The following is a 23,219-nucleotide window of genomic DNA, read 5'->3' as shown; positions in this document are numbered from 1 at the left end:
AATGCAAGCTTCTAACCTACAGGAAAAGAATCTGCTCAGGGTTTAGCAGCATCCAAGAAAGCAAATAGACCACTAGGGATTATTAGAAAAGGAATGGAGAATAAAACAGATAATATCACAATGCCTCTGTATTGCAATATGTGTGACCTCATCTTGCGTATTCTATGGAGTTCTGGTCACCACATCTCAAAACAGATATTGCCGAATTAGAAAAGATACAGAGAAGGGAGACCAAAATGATAAAGGGAATGGAATGATTCCCCTGTGAGGAAAGGCTAAAGAGGTTAGGACTATTCAGCTTGGAGTAAAGAAAGCTGAGGGGAGATATAATAGAGGTTTATAAAATAATGAGTGGAACGGAATGAGAAATGTTAATCAGTTGTTTACTCTTTCAAAAAGTACAAAGACCAGGGAACACATAATGAAGTTATTTGTTAATATATTTAAAACTAATAAAAGAAAATATTTTTGTACTAAATGCATAATTAAGCTCTAGAATTTGTTGCCAGAGATTATGGTAAAAGCTATGATGATAACTTTTAAACAGCTGCGTGGGCGCACGTGTGTGTGCATATGCCACCTTGCGTCCAGATTCACATCTATTTTATAACATATGCCAATATATGCATGCATGTTATAAAATAGGTTAAATATGTTTACACGTGTGCACAATTTTATATGGACATGCACATGTGCTTGCAAATCCCACGTCTACTGCATAAGAGGAAAATTTTACAAGGGGCGTGCGCCAATGCCATACCCTTTTTTCCCAGTTAGTTCCCAGTTTACCCAGTTTAGAGATATGACTTACAAACCTCCCTAATTTTATAGCCACCCTTCCCCCCCCCCTCCTCCATTAGCCTCAACCCTTAAAACCCCACTGCCTGGCCTAAATCTTTTTGTTATACTACTTACACAGATCCTCCAAAGCAGAAGTAAATTTACGTATCAAGGGACCCCGGCATAAGTATTTACATGCACATTTTTTGGTCAGCCCCAACACACTTACTCCCTGCCCAGGCCACACCTACGCTCCGCCTCCTTTTAGAAAATGTTCACTTCTGCGTGCAGCAGGAAATACGCACGTCCATGATCAGCTCATAATCACAATCCACTTGTTATACACTGATCCAAATTGTGCACATATCTCTCACTTTTGGCACATGCAGGGCTTTTAAAATCTACCTGTATTAGTGTGGCTGCATTTAAAATGGTTTGGACAAGTTCCTGGAGAAAATGTCCATAAATCATTATTAAGGTGGAGTTGCAGGTATCCACTGCTTATTCTTGGGATAAGTAGCTTAGAATCTATCTATCCCCTGGGATTTGGGTTACTAACTGGCTTCAGATTTTCAGGACAGGTTGATCCAGTCTTGGTTTTACCTAATTGCATGCTGGGACTTATTCTGATTTCCCTATTGCATTCCATAGGAAAAAGCAAGGCTATAAGTATTTGCATCCAGGGGAGTAAAACCAGGACTGGATCAACCTATCTTGAAAAACTAGAGCCAGTTGCCAATCTTACTTGGGATCCTGCCAGGTACTTGTGACCTGGATTGGCCACTGTTGGAAACAGGATACTACTGGGCTTGTTGGACTCTTGGTCTGACCCAGTATGGCAAGTCTTATGTTCTTATGAGATGCAAACAAATCACCTACCCCCATTGGTATGTTTTAAGCTGACTGACTAACATTTTAGAGTGCACTATTGATTTTGGTCTGCACTATTTGCAACAGTGCGCACTAAATGGAAATAATGGGCACTAAAAAATGCTGTATTTTATAAACATGAAACGATATATACAATCTCATTGACATTGTCTATGTTGCTTAAAAGGCAGTACTTCCCTACCATATAGTGCATGCTATCCATTTTAACAATAAGGAACAAAATATGCTCTAAACAAGATTACATAGGACCAGAACTCAGCTCTTGCACTTTTACTTTGATTCTAAGCCACATTGCACAGCCAATTCTACAAAACTGAATTACATGAAACAGTACTGATTATCCCAAAGCTGTCTGGAACAATTCATTATGCAGACATTAACTGCCCATAGTTTATAAAACTAAAACTGAACCTAAGGACTTACCTACAAAACAAGCAGCGATTGATGTTAAGAGATTCAGTAACAGCAGGATCTCTGACAAGTACCAAGGTGTCTTGAGATTGTTTGTCTCTGAATCTCTTAACCTTAAAGGACTAGACCTTATTTTCTCTAGTAAAGTCTCTTCTTCTTTAGTACAGTCTCATCTACCATAGGACCTGATTCACTAAGGGTTTTTCCCATAGACATAAAATGGGAGAAAATTGTGGGGTAGATTTTAAAAGGTACGCGTGGGCGTACATGTGCGCGCTATCTGGTGCGTGCACATGGACTCCTGATTTTGTAACATGCGTGCACAGGTGCGCGCATGTTATAAAATCGGGGGTCAGCACATGCAAGGGGGTGCACACTAGTGCATCTTGCGCGAGCCGACGCCTGCGGCCTTTCCCCGTTCCCTCCCCTGTTCCCTCCCTTCCTCTATCCTTCCTACTCCTTCCCCTAACTTTCCCACCCCCTAGCTCTATCCTAAACCCCTGACCTTTATCCTACCTTTTGCCCCTGCAGCGGCCTGCCAGCACACGATCCTCCAACACAGCGGCAAATGTCCACTGTGCCGGAGGCCTCTGGCCCCGCCCCACCCCACCCCCTGGACTGCCCCACCCCCTCCTCGCCTTTTTTTTCTAAGCCCCAGGACTTGGATGCGTCCCGGAGCTTTCTGCGCATTGCCGGGCCTTTATAAAATATGCCCAGTGCGTGTAACCCCACCATGCGTGTAAATCCTATGGATTTACGGGCATAGGGCTTTGAAAATCTGGCCCTTAATGAATCTGGCCAATCAAAACATGTCCCCTCTTAATGCAGCTAAAAGTACATGCATTGTGAAACAACACGTATATTTTTGGCTGCACTGAAGGAAGGGGGGTGTGAGATGGATGATTTACATGTCTCAAACACCTTTTACGCATGTCAACAGCTTTTTCAATCATTCTCTACACTGAATAGCTATGCACAGTACAGCACATTTTACCATGATACAGGTTTCTGTTGGCAACTATTTAATGTATAACATCTTCTGACAAACTTTGAATTATTTGGGATCTTTATCTTTGAAGAAGCAGCGAAGTACAAGCCTCCAAAAGCTTTGAGATCAGCTCAGGAACTGTATCCTCTTAAGAATTTTAAACTTAAATGAGATAGGCATTTTGAATGTCTTAGGCTTTTATTCATTTGCAATGTGTTAGCTTTTTTCCATCCTTCGGAGAAGATTGTTTGTACACTGCCAAGAGCCTAGTTGTCAGAAAGGCATTCTAAAATGAAATAAATAAATAAATACATCTTTAGCTATACTACCCTGAGTTCTAATCACATAAGATTTCAAAAATTAAGTACTGTCTTGCTAGTACTTGGAAACAAACCTCTAAACAACTTTCAGTGTAATAGGAAGTGATCTTCACACTGAATCATTAGGCAATCAATGCTCCAGCAGATAGGGAGGTCACCTTTACTACTGAAACCACTATATTTCAGACAGACCATTAAACCAAAGATCCCATGGTAATTCCCACAAGAGTAGGATTGCTAATCTCAGTGTCATATTTAAAATCCAATTATGGTTTTCCATTTTGAATTGACAATGTTCCCCATATAGAATCACCCTAACTGAAGCAAGAAAGAGCTCCCTTTTATTTAAAATATACATTATGGGGAAAATCATTATAGAAATGAACTAATAATAAGGCTAATTTACAGTTCCATTTGTTTGTTTTATAGGATATATCAGAAGTTTTTAATGCTGTATGCAACCAAATATCAATATTGACCCCACGAGACAGATAACAACAACCTAAGATGGACACCGACATGTATGTTTCAACAGAAAAATAAGATGATGAACTTTTGATGAGAATGACACTATGCGCCTAGGTTATCTGATTTGCCTCTTTAACTAAGGACTATAGCTTCTTTCCACAAATATTGCTGCACAGGTCAAGAACAGTCAGAGATGCAAAAACAACCCAAATCTGCCTGGAGTCAAAAGACAGCCTATCCACAAAGGGCAGTTTATCAGACAGGTCAGCTCACAGAAAAGCACTGACACCACAAGACAGCTCACAGGTCAAGAAGTTGCAGGACTGAGATCATATCCTGGTCAAGGGTTTTCCATGCAGCAGGAAATGTGCCCCCCTCCCCACCACCAATGGGGAAGAGGTCCAGCAGTATTAAATTGAGAAATTACCCTTCTGCTGCTTGACTATGCATGAGTTTCTTACATATTCATGCTTTGCCTGTTAAAATGAAGCTGGGAAGGGAGATCAGGGGGCCAGCAAAAGAACAACCATTAACATCTGAGGATGACACCTGAGCCAGCAATGAAGCAAATGAGCTCCAGTGTCCTGCACATCTTAGAAGCCCTACTGTTACCTGGCTGTTCATCTCAAGCCTGTCTTTTTATTCTCCAGGGCTCTGAACAGCCTTAGCCCAGCAAGCAACTGGGGCCAAGAATACTAGGGATGTGAATCGTTATCTGACGATTGAAAATATCATCCGATGTTTTCAATATCCTCAGATATCGGGGGAGGGGGCTCACCGATAGCGATAGGAAACCCTACAATTAATTTAGTGGGTTTTCTTATCGTTATGGGGGGGGGGGGGGCAGGAAGAAAGGACACAACCTAAAAACACAACCTGACCCTTTAAAATGAGTTTGTTAGTATCCCCCCACCCTCTGGACCCCACAAAATTTTTTTTTTAAATACCTGGTGGTCCAGCGGGGGTCCTGGGAGCATTCTCCAGTCCTCGGGCTGTCGGCTGCCACTAATCAAAATGGCGCCGATGGCCCTTTGCTCTTACCATGTGACAGGGGCTATCGGTGCCATTGGTCGGCCCCTGTCACATGGTAGGTGCACTGGATAGCCCATGCCATTTTTAAAGATGGTGCCAGCCATCCATTGCTCCTACCATGTGACAGGGACCAGCACATCTTCCATAGAACTTTGCAGATTTTAACGCATGTACGTAAGCGGATTTTAAAACATGCTCACATGAGGGACATTCCCAGTTTTTCCAATCAGTCCACCAGTTTGTCCAGTCATTATCGAGGTCTTCCAGACCCTTCTGGTTCTTCATCCCGTACTCCTTCAGTTGACCCAGACCCTTCATCTTGTCCTGTAACCCTAAAATGCAAGATCTACAGACTTGCTCCTGAAGAGGAGCGGCAGTAAAATTAACAGCTAACAAGCCAATGTGAGCTGCATCCTTTGGTTTTAAAATATGGTGTTACATGCATAAGATTTGGTCCTACTCATCCCTTTCTGCCCCCTTATTTTTGGGGTATGCATGAAAATGGCTACTTTTAAAATCCGCGTTGCTAATGCATGGCCCACATATGTGCATATGTGGGCATTTTTGTGCAAGCAACACTTTTAAAATTGACCTCGTAGTCACCATGACAAATGTAACTGCTTCAATTCAGGTTCATCATAAAGTTCTGGTGGTTATTTATTATATATATCATACTTTAAGGAACAATTTAACCCTTACATCATTGCAGATATCATGGAAATCTTTCTAGCTGGGGGTCACCCAGGACAGGTTTGGGAACCACTTCATTAGATAAATACTCCAATGGGAGTCAACCAATCTCCCACCCAGAATTCTACCAGGGATCTCTTTAATGACCAACAAAGCTCCATATTGGGAAACCTGTCACATTAATTTGAAATAGCACTTTTTTGCCAATTGGACTCCTATTAATGGAAATAGCCTCTGAAGAATTACCTCCTAAATCCCATTAGGATTCTACACATACATTTAAAGAGATCAGTGCATAATTGTTTTCTTCTACCTGGAGAAAAACATTTAAGATGAAACATCTTAAATTCCTTGAAAATATGAAAGAAAGAAAGCCACGTTAGATGAAAATTAATTGGAATTGTCTTCATATGTAGCCATGTCCTATTCAGTTATAAAGCTGGGATCAACTTACTTTTTGTTTTGCACTATTACTTCTTAAAAGTTTATTTTTATGCATTACAATTAAGATAAACGCCAAGCTCTTTGTTCTGCTCCTCCAATGGAATACAAATACTGTAGTTATTCAGTTTTCTTTACTGCTTTTTTTTTGTAAACTTATAAAGCTGAAATATAGAATACATGCATTTGTTTGGCTAAAGCTTAAATCTTTGCTTGACAGTAAAGAGAGACCTATAGGAACATGATATGGAAGGATGAAAGAGAGAGAGAGAGAGAGAGTGATTAAGAAATAGAATGATGCTGGTCATGGTTTCAATGATAGGATGGCAGTGAGACCTGGAGAAGATTAAATATGATGCCATGGTTCATTAAAGACTGTACTCATTAACACAGAAAGGGAGAATATTTTTAGCAGATTGGACCATGAATCATTGGTGATGGTTTTAGTTTGTGTTATAGAACAAAATGTAGAAACCTTAAATTCAGCAAGGTCATAAGGCCAATTTTAAAGACACATTGGACACAAATGGAGTTACCTACTGGTTGTTTTTAGGGACTGGCTGATACAGTACTTATTTCACTTTACAGCATTCTTTGACTTGCAATATTGCTTTTTAATAGGAAACTCAAAACTCCAAGTCCATGACCAGAGTGGAGTAAAACCAGGACTGGCTTGACTTGTCCTGAAATGATAGAGCTGCAGCTCAGTACAATGGGCACCCGCAGTGTTTAAAGAGAGTGAGCAATCAAGCAGTTAAAATATGAAAATGGTTGTCGCACATTTGTGCACACTGGGGGTGTTTGCCCTTTGAAAATAAATGATTACTGTTTATTCTGAAGTCAGACAGTAGGACTGTGTAGCTTCAGAATCAAGTAGAAAGAAGCCAGCATGCAGAAGTATGCGGCCTGCATACATTATTCCTAAATGATCTGATTCACACATCTCAGACTTCTTATTATTTCTTAAAGTAAAGCTGTACCATTTACTTTTAATAAAAACAAGTGTTAAAATAATGCTGTTTTGGAGGAGTGCAGTGCCTGTTATAAAAACCTCTTGAATTGAAAAGGCCTCAATAAAATGGATTACACATCCTGAAAAAGCAACCTCATTCTAACTTTAAGAGATGGCTTGCTGCCTGGGAAATTCATGGTAAACTTTTGAATTGTAATGGAAGCTGAAATTGCTCGAGTAATACAAAATTACTGTAATATATAATTGCAGAAAGCTAATAGAGTTGGAGAATTATGTTCTTCAATATGTTAAAGTAGATCTTCAATTGATCAGCTGTAATCTGATGCTGCTAAATTTTAATTGGATTCAAGTTTACTGTCTGTACTGAGTATTCAACTATGTTTTTATTGATTTTTATGTGGAAATTAATCAGTCCTTTTTAAAGAAATTTATCATTGATAGCAAAATATTTTGAGTACATAGAAGGATAAAATATTGAAGATAGGAATTAATCTATACATTGATAAATCTAAAAGATAAGGTAGAGGCTGTTTTTCTTTCTATGTTATAAATAACTAGAGCCCCACCCAAAATGGTCAAAGGAGAAAGAATATATTATCAATACATGACCAATGGCAACAGATGCCACACTGGGAGCAGATCTTCCCCAAAGCAGGAATACGGGTTTTTGAAACACAGACTGTGTCAGGGAGGAGTATTGAAGATGTCTTGTACTATGCTGAACTAAGTTAAATTTATATTGGCATCTAATTTTTTTTTTTATTTTTTTTTTTTAATTCTTTATTTATTATTTTAATTTCAAATTTACAAAGAAATATTGAACAAAACAGAATATTAAACCAATATCTGTATCCTATTTTACAGAAAAAGGAGAAAACATATAAATTACAAAAAGGAAAATTTACCAGTTTGACTAAACAGATCCTGTAAAATACAGATTACAAAAATACTTCTAAACCAATGAAATTTACTCCCAGTTGTAATATATTTTACAAAGAAAATGGAGGCTGAGTTAAAGTACTAAGGAATTTACGGAGATAATATTATTAATTAAGGCAGATGCCTTAACTAAATAACAACTGTTTCTATTTTACTATGCCCTTCATAGCTACTCACTTATCTGTATAACACTTGTAGGAGATGATTCTGCTATTGGTGCTTCTATTATCGGTATATTAGATTGCTGTGCTTCTACAAATTGTTGTAACTGCTCAACTTGATGAAATATATATATTTGTTCTCCCTTCTTTAATTCACATCTACATGGAAAACGCAGTAGAAACCCAAATCCCAAAGAGACAATCTGTTGGCGTAGGGCCAATAATTCCTTTCGTCTATTCCTGGTAATTGGAGCCAAATAAGGATATAATTTGACCACTTGGCCGTGGAAACTTATTGGGAATTTTGTAAAATACTTTTTCATGACGCTACTCACATCCTGAGTTGAAACAAAGGATGCAATTAGAGTGTTCCTATTGACTACATCTAGTGTAGAATCTTCTAAAAAGTTAGTCAAATCTACAGGGACCTGGGATTTTTGTGAAAGGAAATAACATGTATTTATTTGTGGAATTACTTCCTCTGTAAAGGATAATTTTTCTATCAGAAATCTTTTTAGGGATATATAGGGTAACTCTCCCAGTACCTGTGGAAAATTTATTATTCTTACGTTAAGATGTCGTGTCTTATTTTCTAGGAATTCCAATCGTCTCGCACTGGCCATGTGGTCTTTTATCAAACAAACATTTACTTGTTGCAATGATTTTATACTTTTTTCACTCTCGGTTAGCCTTCGGATTGTCTCATTGTTTTGAGCTTGTACTAGCAATAATTTCCCTTGAAAATCTGTAGTCACATTGTCCATTTTCTTTTCCATTCGAGCCATAGCACTACTTAAACTGTTAACAGCTTGTAAAATTCTTTCAAGTGTTACCTGTCCAGACTCTGATGTTGTTTGTAATAGATCTCCTTCATTCGGGACTAATGGCCCCTCTGGGTGCTGCTCCTGTTCCGGAATTTGCAGACCTGTTCCAATGTCCTCATTACGCTGAGCTGGAGGTGGGCGGCTGTCTGGGCTGAGGGAAGCTTCTTCCTGGGGGGTACCAGACTCTCCGTTTCTTGTACCTCCAACGGAGTCCTCAGCTCCTCGATTTTCCAGTTGAGTCAAAAATTTGTTGATTTCCAGTTGAGTTAGAGCAGTTGATGGGGGTACTGAGGGGAAAACCCGGATCTTGCCCTTCCTTTTCGCCGGCATCACAGATCTTATTTTTGACTGTGTATATCCTTAATCTCGGTGAGTTAGAAAGTAAACTTTCCTGGAGATAAAGGACTGCTGCAAACTCCTCAAACTCCTCGAACGAAGTCGAACAAAGTCGCGCGCGCCCCTTGGGTGAGCGCGGCTTGGCGACGCGCCGGCAGCAGCGATGCGCCGCAGGAGTGCGCCTTTTTAGGTGTTCCTTGGCGCCTCCCTCTGACGTCAGGACGGCGTCGCTGAGGAGAAACCAGGTAATTGTAGCAGTCTCTGCGATTCGGAAACAATTTCTCACCGTCAGCCTCACTCGAAACGCTGCAGGAGTGCGCCTTTTTAGGTGTTCCTTGGCGCCTCCCTCTGACGTCAGGACGGCGTCGCTGAGGAGAAACCAGGTAATTGTAGCAGTCTCTTGCGATTCGGAAACAATTTCTCACCGTCAGCCTCACTCGAAACGCTGCAGGAGTGCGCCTTTTAGGTGTTCCTTGGCGCCTCCCTCTGACGTCAGGACGGCGTCGCTGAGGAGAAACCAGGTAATTGTAGCAGTCTCTGCGATTCGGAAACAATTTCTCACCGTCAGCCTCACTCGAAACGCTGCAGGAGTGCGCCTTTTTAGGTGTTCCTTGGCGCCTCCCTCTGACGTCAGGACGGCGTCGCTGAGGAGAAACCAGGTAATTGTAGCAGTCTCTGCGATTCGGAAACAATTTCTCACCGTCAGCCTCACTCGAAACGCTGCAGGAGTGCGCCTTTTTAGGTGTTCCTTGGCGCCTCCCTCTGACGTCAGGACGGCGTCGCTGAGGAGAAACCAGGTAATTGTAGCAGTCTCTGCGATTCGGAAACAATTTCTCACCGTCAGCCTCACTCGAAACGCTGCAGGAGTGCGCCTTTTTAGGTGTTCCTTGGCGCCTCCCTCTGACGTCAGGACGGCGTCGCTGAGGAGAAACCAGGTAATTGTAGCAGTCTCTGCGATTCGGAAACAATTTCTCACCGTCAGCCTCACTCGAAACGCTGCAGGAGTGCGCCTTTTTAGGTGTTCCTTGGCGCCTCCCTCTGACGTCAGGACGGCGTCGCTGAGGAGAAACCAGGTAATTGTAGCAGTCTCTGAGATTCGGAAACAATTTCTCACCGTCAGCCTCACTCGAAACGCTGCAGGAGTGCGCCTTTTTAGGTGTTCCTTGGCGCCTCCCTCTGACGTCAGGACGGCGTCGCTGAGGAGAAACCAGGTAATTGTAGCAGTCTCTGCGATTCGGAAACAATTTCTCACCGTCAGCCTCATTGGCATCTAATTTTATTTGCATTAAAACAAAAAAATAAATAAATAAATAAATATTTAGAAAGACTGAGATCAATAGGGATCTATGATTGGAATTGGGGCAGAAATGATAGTGCTGTGTTAAAAGCACACAGCCCATAGTTACGAGGTCCTTCTGAATATAATAGATTGCTCTCAGTTTGGTTTCATACAATGAAGAGGAAGAGTTTCATTTGTGGTATATTGATGAATAGTTTTAGAATATTTGAAGCCTAAAGCAAGTATGGAGAAGCAATATGAATCAAAGCCACAGCAGTTGCTGATTGTATAACGTCATGACCGCAGATGCACTACGCACACCGACACTTCCTGTCATGGCTCCTTTAAGAGTTTCCTCTAGCAGTGCGCACGGCCCTAAGAGGCAGAGGGGGAGGAGCCAGATCGCCGTGGAGCCAAGCTGCTGACTCAGCGATGGCGGCGGCCACGGGAGAGAGGCTGCCTGCCCCCGCAGGCACCCTCAACCAAACCCGGCGATCCGGGTAAGTTTAACTCGCGGCCCTTTGCTGCGCCTGGTCTTGCCTCAGTCGTGGCCGACCGCGGCCGGCGGCCATGACACCCGGTCCCGGTCGCGGCCTTCCATGGCCGACGCCGCTAACATAAACATATTCCTTTGATTTTAGTTAGGGACAATTGTGAGGCTCAAGTCAATTTTAGGGGCACAGTATTAGATTTTTACACTTAATACTGTTGCTCCAAAAAGATTAAATGAGGACATTGAGTGGCATTCTTTCATCACCTGATCTTTTGATTACTTGAATTTTACAGTGCATTTTCATTGGTGTTTGGACTCATATGATTATTGCAACATGGAAGTGTCCTTTTTGTTTGCAGGTCTGTTAAAAGCAACCTGGCAGATTTGGAAAAATTCCCTTGATGCAGACCTTCCAAAACATGGTTCAGTGTTGGGACTTTTTTTTCTTTAAGGACTTATCATCAGACCATGGAAAAATAAGTACTTTTTTTGGAATTAATTTCTGCCTGTTGAGTGTATTTTTTTAGCAGCGCAAATTGGACTGAGTTGTTTTGTTTTTTTTAATCACAGTATTGCAAAATTAATATTGTGTGTCCTCCACGGCTAACACATTAGGTGATGACTGTTTTAAAGTTTGACATTGCCTGTGAGAGAACTCAGCTGACGCGAGCTCTTTAATTTCCTTCTTTGATTTTGCCACCAGCTTTTGACGTCAGAAGGAGGGGCCGTGCGAGGCGCTCACAAAACCGGTGTCTAGATAGTGCGCCATTGCTACCTACATTGCCTGCGAGAGAACTCAGCTGACGTGAGCTCTTTAATTTCCTTCTTTGATTTTTCCTCCAGCCTTTGATGTCAGAAGGAGGAGGCATGCTAGGCGCCCACAAAACCAGTGTCTGGATGGCGCGCCACTGCTGCTGACATTGCCTGCGAGAGAGCTCAGCTGATGCGAACTCTTTAATTTCCTTCTTTGATTTTGCCGCCAGCCTTTGATGTCAGAAGGAAGGGCTGTGTGAGGCGCCCACAAAACCGGCGTCTGGATGGCATGCCACCACCACCGGCGCGCTGTCAAAACCGTGCGTGCCTAAGGGGCGCGCGGCTTTGCCCAGCTTAGCCTGGATTTGCACGGATTTGCGAGGAAAATCTTTACTTTTAAATTCGGCAGCCATGGGACATTGGAGGAAATAAGAAAAGATTGGTGTCGAAATTGCAAGAAGTCAAGTTATAGGTATACTACCTTATTTCTTCTTAATAGTAGTGGCTATTTCTTTCCTCTTGGTGATGCCACATACTAAGAGGAAGGATACATTGAGAGAAATTTCCTCAACTCCTAAAGTTAATCTGAATCAGCCACGTATTCAGGACTGTTTTGCAAGGGACCCTTCGATGACACCAGGAAGTGAGGTCGCAGAAGGATTATACCAGGAGCAGGGGATAAACCTCCAGACATACGAAACATCCTTAAGCCCTGGTGCACCAGCAACACCAGAGGCTCCAACCAGAAAGAGAGGGGGAGAACATTTGTTTGAGGAACCCAAATTAAAGATGGATTTTACACCACTTTGCAACCAGAGAGGAGCAGAAGGGATATCCTGCTCCTTGGAGAACTCTGAAGGGCAGGGTTCCAATGAACAAAATGGTGTGTCGCAATGAAAACACCTCAGACGGTCTTCAGGGTGAAGCGTGCTCTCAGCATTTTGGGCAGCCCCCTTTTATTGTAAAATCATTACATAGCATTGCATCGGATACATACGTCACATATTTACTGCTACAATATTTCCACATAAATGTGTATGCTGACCTTTTACTACGTGGGTGCAGAGAGGTGCAAACGGTCAATCTTCAGGCAGGGAGGGGGGAGGTCATTAGCTGGTCATGAGGCAATGGTACTGAGCTACCTAGGTGTGAAACCCACAGAAATGCAAGTAGGTCATAAACTAAGCTGGTGCTGCAAAGCTTCTGCTGCAAAGCTTTTGCCCTAGATATGTTCCTTGCAGACTTCCTGTTAGCTATAGACAGGAAGTATGTTTACTTGCTAAAAACTTGCTGCGGTCGGCACAAAAACGTTTTCTTTATACTAAGAGTAGGTGTTAAGGAAAAACCAGTTAGAGATGGCAATGGAGTTTCCCCTTTCCATGACGTGGTTTTCCAGCGAGCCTGGAAAGCAGAACTCCTATCCCACATCTCGTCTTTCCTTTTTTATTTTTAGGCAGCATACAGAACGTCTCTGTATCCAGGCCGAGATTGGGGTTTTAGAATGGATACGAGATGGGGTATGCACTGAAGGCAGCAAGCCAAACAAAGAAGGAAACCTATTATCAAGAATACAACAGGAATGAGTCGTGTGATACCACCGATATTAGGAAACCAGGACCATAGCCGGTCCCAGGAGGATATCAGTGTTGGCTCCTTTGAGAGCGGAGCCTCAGCAATCATGGTCTCCATCTGCTCTATGGTATGTGTGAGATTTGCTTTATAATCTGATATATATATATATACCGCAATGAGAATAGTCTTTCTGAGACTTGGAGCCAGGAGATGTTTGTGAAATTGTGCATGTGTTCAGTGATGGTTTAAGGAAGGAGTATTTTCTAGACATGATGTGGTGCAGAATGAATGTTTGATTGCAATATGGGTATTTCCCTAGCCGGAGCCCTGTGATACTGTCATTATTTTATTCCAACAAAAACAGCATTAATTTGTACCCTACTATTCAAATACATTACTGTGTAATTGACTGGTGAATTTAGAAAAGACCCTTGTGTAAGTCCATGGGTAAGTAGTCCATCCTGATAAGTTAAAAAGAACTGCATGCATCAATAGTCCTTCTCTGGAATGGGTTGGCATGTGTATGCAAAACCCAGCAATCTGTTTTTTCAATAGTTGTGATAAAGTCTGTGCATCGGTAATGTACATATTGGATTGTCAATAGTTCTTGTTCAGACATCGCAATGGCAGGAGAGATGAAGCTAAATATGAGTATACAGAACACAATTGTTATTGAGTTGGCATTCAGGCAAGAAAAGGCAGCTAATAAGAAGTTCTCTGGAGTTTTCTCAAAGCCTTGCTGTTCCAGGAGTTGTGCAGATTGGTGGGATAGGGCTTTGATCTATCTCCAGGTCATCAGGGGCTGCTTTTTGCGGGGAGTCCGGTCTCTGACCGTCTGTGGATTGTGGAGGCTCAGGGAGAAGTTTGGGATCGGGTTTTGTGGATCCGGACACCTTTCCATCTTTCCACGGCTTCATACAATGGATTGGCACCCAAATTGGACCTGTGAAAGAAAGCACAGTAGCATGCCCAGGAATGGGACCATGCCAGACAGTATTAGGCAATACAAAACTGATGGTTGTGGGTGACTAACTTTAGTCCCATAATGATTATCGATGGCTGTGGTCTGATTTGAATTTGATATATTTAGATGATTTAAAGTGTTTTGGGGGGAAGACCAATGGCAAAGTCCAATGGCATGGCATTTCCCGCTTTCTGTTTGTTTGTGTGTATGCTCCAGGAAGAGAAGAAGCAACAGTACAAACATACTGGCTATCAGAAATAATGTTTAAATTAGCATTGATAAAAATTGCAAGGGTAGAATGACTGCAGCTAGTTCTGCTTTTTGCGCTGACTGCTGCAGCAAGTTTAATAAAATTTAATGATGTCATAGTCAATCTTACAGCAAGGTGTATCAATTTTTCATTCATCAAGGCTTAAATTGTGATATGTGTTTCTTGTAGCGTCGGGTACCTAATATAGGGAAAAAACTGAAATTCAGATTAATTAATGACATTTCATTATGGCTATAATTCTACTATTACTAAACTTATATAATGTTTTTCCACTTTATGAGTAAAAACAATGAAGCATCAGCTTAAGTGTCATAGCAAGATGTAACAGAAATAAATTAGATCAAAGATCAAAAATCAAAAGGATGTGTAAGAAATGTTTGAAAAAATTGTTAAAAGAAGCTGCAAAGTAAAGCGTTCATCTTCACATGTCTCATGACAGGAAGACTGCCAATCTGGAAAATATTAAAATCTAGCACTCAGCAAAAAATTATTAAGGCAATGATTAAAGTGAAATTGTTACATTTTGAACCTTGGAGAATTAATTCTATTATACCATTTAATAAAATCAATTTGGATTTGCAAGAAAAAACTTGGGAGGGATTGCTTTAGATGTAGCACCCTCTATGAGTAAAAATAAAAGTTCAGAATTCTGAATAAAATTTAGAAAAAGAAAATAAAACTGAAGTTTCCTGAAATAAAACTAGTATTCAAAGAATTATGAAGATAACAAAAACAATATGGTACATCTGGTAGTAACATTTGGTAGAATAACACAGTGCCTCCTAGTGGATGCACTATCATCACTTTATAGATGTTAACCTAGAATAAATTTAAGCAATAAGATTCTGAGCTGAAGTATAATGTGCAATACTAAGTATTTAGAATAATTAGAACTTAAACATCAGTTAATTATCAAATGAGTAGAGCTTGAATATGCTCCGTTTAAACAAAAGTAACTGTTTTTTTCTTATTTCCGTTCGCCGCACAAGTCACTGACAAGAATACTTCTATAAGCAGTGCTGTGCCTGTCACCACAAAACGTACTTCCTCTTTGTCTTTTTTTTTTTTTTTTCTTTGCTCAGCACTGAACTGACAGAAGCAGTTTCCTAGAACAGTGCTTTTACGGTAAAGCAACTTTTGCTTCCCTAAGAGACAGTTTAACTCTGTGGTTAAAATGTCCTTTCAGATTGTCAGTAACCTCAATTCAGTATTAACACAGTTTGAAAGCATTAAAAAGTTTTAGTTTTGAAGCTTGAGGGAAAATAGATTTGGATCAGCAGAAGATCTGAGCTTCAGCGCACAGTTAAAGAAATGTATCAGATATATACAAATACAAAATTAGAGAGATAAACTGCAGTACTAAGTTCAGTTTTTTTATTTTCAAAAGTTCTCCCTCCCCCACACGAGTTAACAACAGAAAGACAGTGTGTGGGAGGAACAGTGTTTCTCAAGAGAAAAAGAAACAGAGGAAAAAACTCCATTCAATGAATCAATAGTCAGATTTTATCCTAATCTACTTTATCCTAAACAAAACTAATTCTGTGCACTATTAATGTAATCAATAGCTATGAAATATAAGGTTCAGAATCACGAGGTCATTTTAATTTTGGTCCGATTTAACTTTGTGAAAAGGGAAACATTTCACATGAAATTTATAGTGTCTTGGCCAAATTTCAACACAGTTGTAACAATCATTGAATCTTTTTTGATGTGCGAGGGGCCCCTATCATTTCCTGTAGGGAAATGTGCTTTAAATACGTATGTTTTGTTTATTCTGGTTTCCAATAGAGCATTGTACTGTCTTATTAAATCATTTCTCTCACGTTGGAACCGTTCTTGCTTATATCGCTGCTGCGATATTAGGAGTACCTGGCCCAAGTACCTGGCTAATTTCTTGGAAGACCTGGGAGCATTTTTACTGCGTACGGCACTCCGGGCGGTATTCAATTCAATTGTTGTCAGAGATCCTTCCAGAGGACAGACTCTTTTTTGTGGGCTTAAGGCAAGCGTCCATCCATGAAATGAATCAACCCAAATGGTGACATAAAAAAATGAATGTTCTAATTTGGCAACTTGTGCTGCTGGAAGACCAGCGACAGGCGAAGGTACAATGACTTTTTCAACTTCCTCACTACTGTCCGTGCCTTCCTCATTATTCTCAAGGAAAATAGGCATGGATTGGAGGCAAGGGTTAGGTGACAGGTCAAGAGGTTCAATCAGTGACAATTCAGGAAGCTCAGGGAAACCCTGTCTCCTTGATGCTTGTGCGGAGTTAGGCAGTGACAGCTCAGGATACAGGGAATTTATGGGTGGTGAAAGAGCTTTAGGGTAAGGCGGAGAGAGACTAGCTTCTCTGATTTCAGTGTCTTTAGTTTCCTGAGGTTTTTTTCTCTGAGATGAACGCAGAGGAAACCACGGGAGCCGTGGTTGGGGACTGTGCCTTGTGAGTGTGTGTTCCCAGATGTTCTATGGATTCATATACTGTCCTTCCTAGTTCATTGGTCCTTTCTCTACTGAGAAAGACTTGAAGTCCTTCTAATAATTCTTCTCCTGTAAGATTTTCTTTGCAAATTGGACCACACTGGCCAGGTTGTGGTTCAATTGTGCCTAGGAGCTGTTTTTCTGAATCAAACTGGGAAGTCTGAATGGACTGCGTCATGGGTTCTGGCATGGGAAGCTGAGGATACAGCGAAGTTGCTGTTCCTGAGGGATTTTGCAAATCTGGTGAGGGATGAGTGTGTGTACTAGCTGTGCTGACGGACAGTCTGTCTGTTTCTTTACTGTCTGTGTCTAAGGACGCATGAACTAAAAGTGGTGGCTTGAGATTTTTAGTCCTGATGTGTTCTAAAGTCTCTGTACATTTTTTCCAGAGCAATAACTGCTTTAAAGGAGCTCGTGGATATGTATGCAGACTATTACCTATCTGGATCCAATCTTCTACATTTAGAGTTCCTGATTCGGGGTACCAGGGACAACGACAAACTATTTCTTTCATCAATTTTTCCATATCCCCTAATTTGATATGTACCCTTTCTCCCTTGGTGACTAAATAATGATTCTTCACTAATATTTTCAATTCTTCCGCATGACTTCTATGCTGAATTGAAATGCTATCTCCCATACTCACGAATGTTTGGGAACAAACTCGCTGAATAAATACTTACGACGGGTCTGTTGTAGGGAGCAAACTCGCTGAGAAAAAAAATACTTACGTTTGCAGGAGCGAGTTTTGCTGTTTTACGATGCGCATCTAGGCTTTCTGTCCAGCCGAATGAGCAGGGAGTTGTCACGTCTCGGGTCACTCCTTGGATCAAGACTTACATCACGTCGGGGTCACCACATGTCGCAATGAAAACACCTCAGACGGTCTTCAGGGTGAAGCGTGCTCTCAGCATTTTGGGCAGCCCCCTTTTATTGTAAAATCATTACATAGCATTGCATCGGATACATACGTCACATATTTACTGCTACAATATTTCCACATAAATGTGTATGCTGACCTTTTACTACGTGGGTGCAGAGAGGTGCAAACGGTCAATCTTCAGGCAGGGAGGGGGGAGGTCATTAGCTGGTCATGAGGCAATGGTACTGAGCTACCTAGGTGTGAAAACCCACAGAAATGCAAGTAGGTCATAAACTAAGCTGGTGCTGCAAAGCTTCTGCTGCAAAGCTTTTGCCCTAGATATGTTCCTTGCAGACTTCCTGTTAGCTATAGACAGGAAGTATGTTTACTTGCTAAAACTTGCTGCGGTCGGCACAAAACGTTTTCTTTATACTAAGAGTAGGTGTTAAGGAAAAACCAGTTAGAGATGGCAATGGAGTTTCCCCTTTCCATGACGTGGTTTTCCAGCGAGCCTGGAAAGCAGAACTCCTATCCCACAATGGTGTGTTTTTATTCCAACATAATGAACAGAGAAAAGCTCCAATGGAGAAAAGAAGTGAAGGAAATCAAGTAAGAACTATGATTGATTGATCATTTATCACACCTAAGAAGTTTACTATGAAAGAAATTGGGGCTAAGATCATTTCCATGCAAAAATCTATAAATAATCTAACAACTGTTGTGCAGGAGGCTTTGAATAATAATAAGATCTTGCAGACTAAGGTTGAAAAATTAGATAGTTCTGTAAATACTTTAGAGGGTAAAATTGTTGAAATTGAAAAGGTTCAGGGTAATCTAATTAGATCAGAAAAGATTAATTTAGATAAGATAGAATTGCTAGAAAATCAAATCAGGAAACCCAACCTTAGGATACTGAATTTTCCTAGGACACATTTGATTTTCTCCTATGGATTTATTCAAAAGTTATTTGATAAATATATTGAAGTATACTGAGACTGCAATACCTGCAATCTCCAGAATTTATGATATCTCCCAATTTCAGAGATTAGATAATATTCAAGATCAAAGACAGGGCAACCAATTAGATAGTAATCTGAATCTTTCGGAATTAATAGAAAAATCCTTTGAAATGAAAATCAATACATGAGCTACCCTTATAGTACAATTTTCATTTGTATCAGAAAGAGATTTAGTTCTTAGGTCATATTTTAGATATCAAAATTTAAATTTTCATGGTCAGAATGTAAGGATATTTCCAGATATTGTTCAAGATACACAAATTAGAAGGAAGGAGTTTTTACTTATGAGAACAGAGATACTACAAAGAGGGGTTAAATTTCTTTTAAGGTTTCCGTGTTGATGTATTATTATATTTCAGGATACAAAATATGTTTTCAATCAACTGGAACAACTGCGTTCCTATCTTGATTCCCATTCTTAGATTTTTCATTGATCTATCAGCTGGTGAGAAATTTGTTTAGTTGGGGTAAGACACAATAATGGAGCAAATGGAATATTACAATGTATTTAACTGCTCTTTGTTTCCTTTTCTCCAATTTCTCAATTATCCTATGAATGTAATCTTTAGATAAATACGCAGAATGTTAATATAAATTGTAGAAGTTATGTTTCTTCTGGATTATTTACAGAACATTTGTGTAATGTAGCTTAATGATATGTAAAATTTAATAAAAATAAAATAAAATAAAAATAAATAAAGTTTGACATGTGCACTTCCGCTTTCATGTGATATTTTTTCACTTCACCTGTGTTTTTCAGGATAGTGTAAGTGGACCAATGATTATAAATATGGCCTCCATTGCATAAACAGTGAGCACCAATAGCCAAGTATGTTGATCCTTCACCTTCAATTTTAATTTGAAATGTTTTCTCTGTGTAGGATAGTGTGTCTGTGTAGGATAGTGTGTCATTGCAGAGGTCTATTAGCATTCTTTAGAGGACAGTACTTGAGCTATAGCTACTTCCTCCCTCCTACCTCCATTTCGGAGACTTGGGGCCCAGTTCCACTCTTCAGAAACTTGTTGGGAGGTGCGCAAGCCCTGTCTCTCTAATCATAGTTTTAGTATGTTAAAATTGTATTTCTGGACATGTCAGTGTCCAAGCATTTCTTGGTAATCGAGTGGCCATAGCCGCCGCATGATCATTTCTGGACTTATCAATTGGGCCAAAAGCTTATTGGAGGATAAGGGGACTAAGGGCCTCATTTTCCAAGCACTTTACCGCGTGCGATAAATTCGCAAATCACATTAACAGCTGTTAACGCGATTTGCGAATGCAAATTAGTCATTTGGTTACTGCCGTCTGAGAGAGAGAGAGAGAGAGAGAGAGAGAGAGAGAGAGAGAGAGAGAGAGAGAGAGAGAGAGAGAGAGAGAGAGAGAGAGAGAGAGAGAGAGAGAGAGAGAGAGAGAGAGAGAGCGCGCCTTACTATAGTGCCTATGCCCTACATAGGTATTTTAACCCCTATAGGAGGGCCACCTACTAACTCGGGGTGGGGATTATGTATGAGCGTCGGGGGTTGGGGGCCACTTTCGCATTCCACATGAGACCTACGGACAGAACAGTGGTCTCTAGTGCAGATTTGCTGGCCGTCGGAGTGAGGACGCTCACTCCAAGCAGAGATTTGGCCAACATTCTCTCCACCTAGCATGTTGTTGCCCAGGTAGAGTGTCCATCAAGCTAGGTAGAGAGAACGTTGCCCAAACCACTTCTTGGAGTGAGCGTCCTCACTCCAACAGCCAGCAAATCTGCACTAGAGACCACTGTTCTGTCAGTAGGTCTCATGTGGAATGCGAAAGTGGCCCCCAACCCCCGACGCTCATACCTAATCCCCACCCCGAGTTAGTAGGTGGCCCTCCTATAGGGGTTAAAATACCTATGTAGGGCATAGGCACTATAGTAAGTCTCTCTCTCTCTCTCTCTCTCTCTCTCTCTCTCTCTCTCTCTCTCTCTCTCTCTCTCTCTCTCTCTCTCTCTCTCTCTCTCTCTCTCTCTCTCTCTCTCTCTCTCTCTCTCAAACAGGCTGTCTGGGACTATTGAAATATCGTGCACCGCGATAAAAGACTGAAAGAATCATTGTGCAGTGGGAAAACATTGCTGCACACAATAACCTCTCCCATGCCCACCAATCATAATTACTTCTCTTGGGCCTTTTGCACATTGGATTCCTTTTTTTTTTTTTTACATTCTCCCTCTTAATCAAGTCCAATATGACAGGACATCTTCTGACTTTGTAATTTCTCTTTCCTACTCCTCCGATATCATATTTAGGATTTCCCAGGGTTGTCTATCCAATATCAGCTTGAACAGTGAGAAGACAGTTGAGGTCTGCATGAGGTAAACAATAGGAAGGGTATCAGCTGATCCCAGCCCTGAGGTCAGCCAACAAGCACCTTTGCAGAATGCTTTTAAGTATCAGATTAAAATGTCCAACCAAGCCATCTATTTGTGAGTGGTAGACTGAAGTGTAGACTTGTTTATTGTCTAAGATATTCCAAATGTTCCGGAGCATGCAAGACTTTCAATTAGCACTTTTGTCTATAAGGACTTGCTTCAGGAGCACCTCCATAGAGAAAATGTTTATGAGTTCCCAGGAAAGGATTTTTGAAGAAGCAGAGTGAAAAGGGATCACCCAAGGGTATTGGGTGGCATAGTCTAACATTACTAGGATGTATTGCTAGTCTCACCAACTTTTTCTCCAGTGGGTCAATGATATCTACTGCCACCTAACAAACAGTTCTTCTATGACTGGTAGAGGAATCAGAGGTGCTCAAGAGGTTGGTGCAATGAGATACACTGGCATTTGTGGCAGGAAAAGCAAATCCCAAAGCAATTCTTCTCAATCTCAGTATGAAATAATCAATCTATCCCATTCTTTCGTTCATTTAGGAGGTAATTTTAACAGTCATTTATGCATGTAAAAACCAGTTATAAGTATGTAAATGATTGTGCTAGATTAGCCTGAGTTTGTGAGCTCAAACGTTTGTGCATGACTCTATACATAGAGGCATTCCATTGAGAAAGGTTGGATGGGGTTGGAACTTACCCATAACTGGTTCTGTTTTCAAAACGTAAGTCCGTAAGGGTGCATTTATTTATTTATTTTATTGAAAATGTTTGTTGTGGGCATGGACCCTTGGACTGAGATGGAGTTGGAGTGACCTGCAGGGTGGAAAAGACGGTACCTGCAGGATAGAGCCCTGCCGATCCCCAACATCAGCTGGCGGAGTCTCCTGAAAGTGTGCTTAAAGCAAACAAAGCTAGATTTTAAAAGAATCAGATGCACATCCATGTGAGCACAGACCTTGGCGCGTGCACTCATAGGTGGCTATTTTATGACGTGCGCGCATTGGCGCACACATGCTATAAAATGTGATTCCCACGCGCACATGCGTGCCAGATTTTAATGTCTGCACATGCATGTGTAGGGGGTGGTCTCCTCCACGTGTGTGGGGGGGAGATTTTAAAAGAATCACACGGCAACACAATTGGGTCTTTGCCCAGTTCCCTCCCAGTCCATTGTCCCAGCCAGCCTATTCCCCGCCCCTCCCCTCCCCACACAGACCGCACCCCCAGCTCTCCTCTTTCTTCAGGCCTGGTACTTCTGTGCGTATCGGGAGATACTCACGTGGCTGGACCTTTTTTGAAATGCGCTCAGCACGCGCAAGGCCCAGCCACGCACATGCCTCACTGATTTTAAACGCATGGGCCTTTTAAAATCTACTTGTAAGGAAATAAAAAAATCACCAATTGTCATTTCAGATTCCATCACAGAAATATAAGAATGTTGTGCACGGGATGGAGGAGAGAGAAGGCGGTGGAATTTACAACTTTTACTTGCATTGCTTGGAAGCCTGAGGGTAAAGAGAGCCCTCCCAGCCCCAGATGAACTTCCAGATGATTACTGCACTGTGCTGACATCATCAGGGTGGGACTAGCAGGACCATCATAAGCCGGCCCCCCTGCAGCGCATCGATGCAGCCGGCGCGTTGCCAAAGCTGCACGCGTCTAAGGGGCGAGCGCAGCTTAGTGAGGATTTCCAACTATCTCCTATTTACTCATATTTCATGGAAAATGGACATTACACTTCTGAAAAGTGAGTAATAAAAATTTCCTATTTAAACTATTACAACATCTTTCCCTCCACCTCCTGCCAGGAAGCAGTATATTGTTTAAAAGTGACGAGAGAGAAGTTTTTCAGCATTACATGATGCTCCATACTAAAAGAAAAGCAAAAGTTAGGGAGATAGTCACATCTTCTCCCCAAACTGG

The sequence above is a fragment of the Rhinatrema bivittatum genome, chromosome 2 (genome assembly GCF_901001135.1).
Source record: "Rhinatrema bivittatum chromosome 2, aRhiBiv1.1, whole genome shotgun sequence".
NCBI lineage: Eukaryota > Metazoa > Chordata > Amphibia > Gymnophiona > Rhinatrematidae > Rhinatrema > Rhinatrema bivittatum.
Note: the sequence above shows the minus strand (reverse complement) of the source record.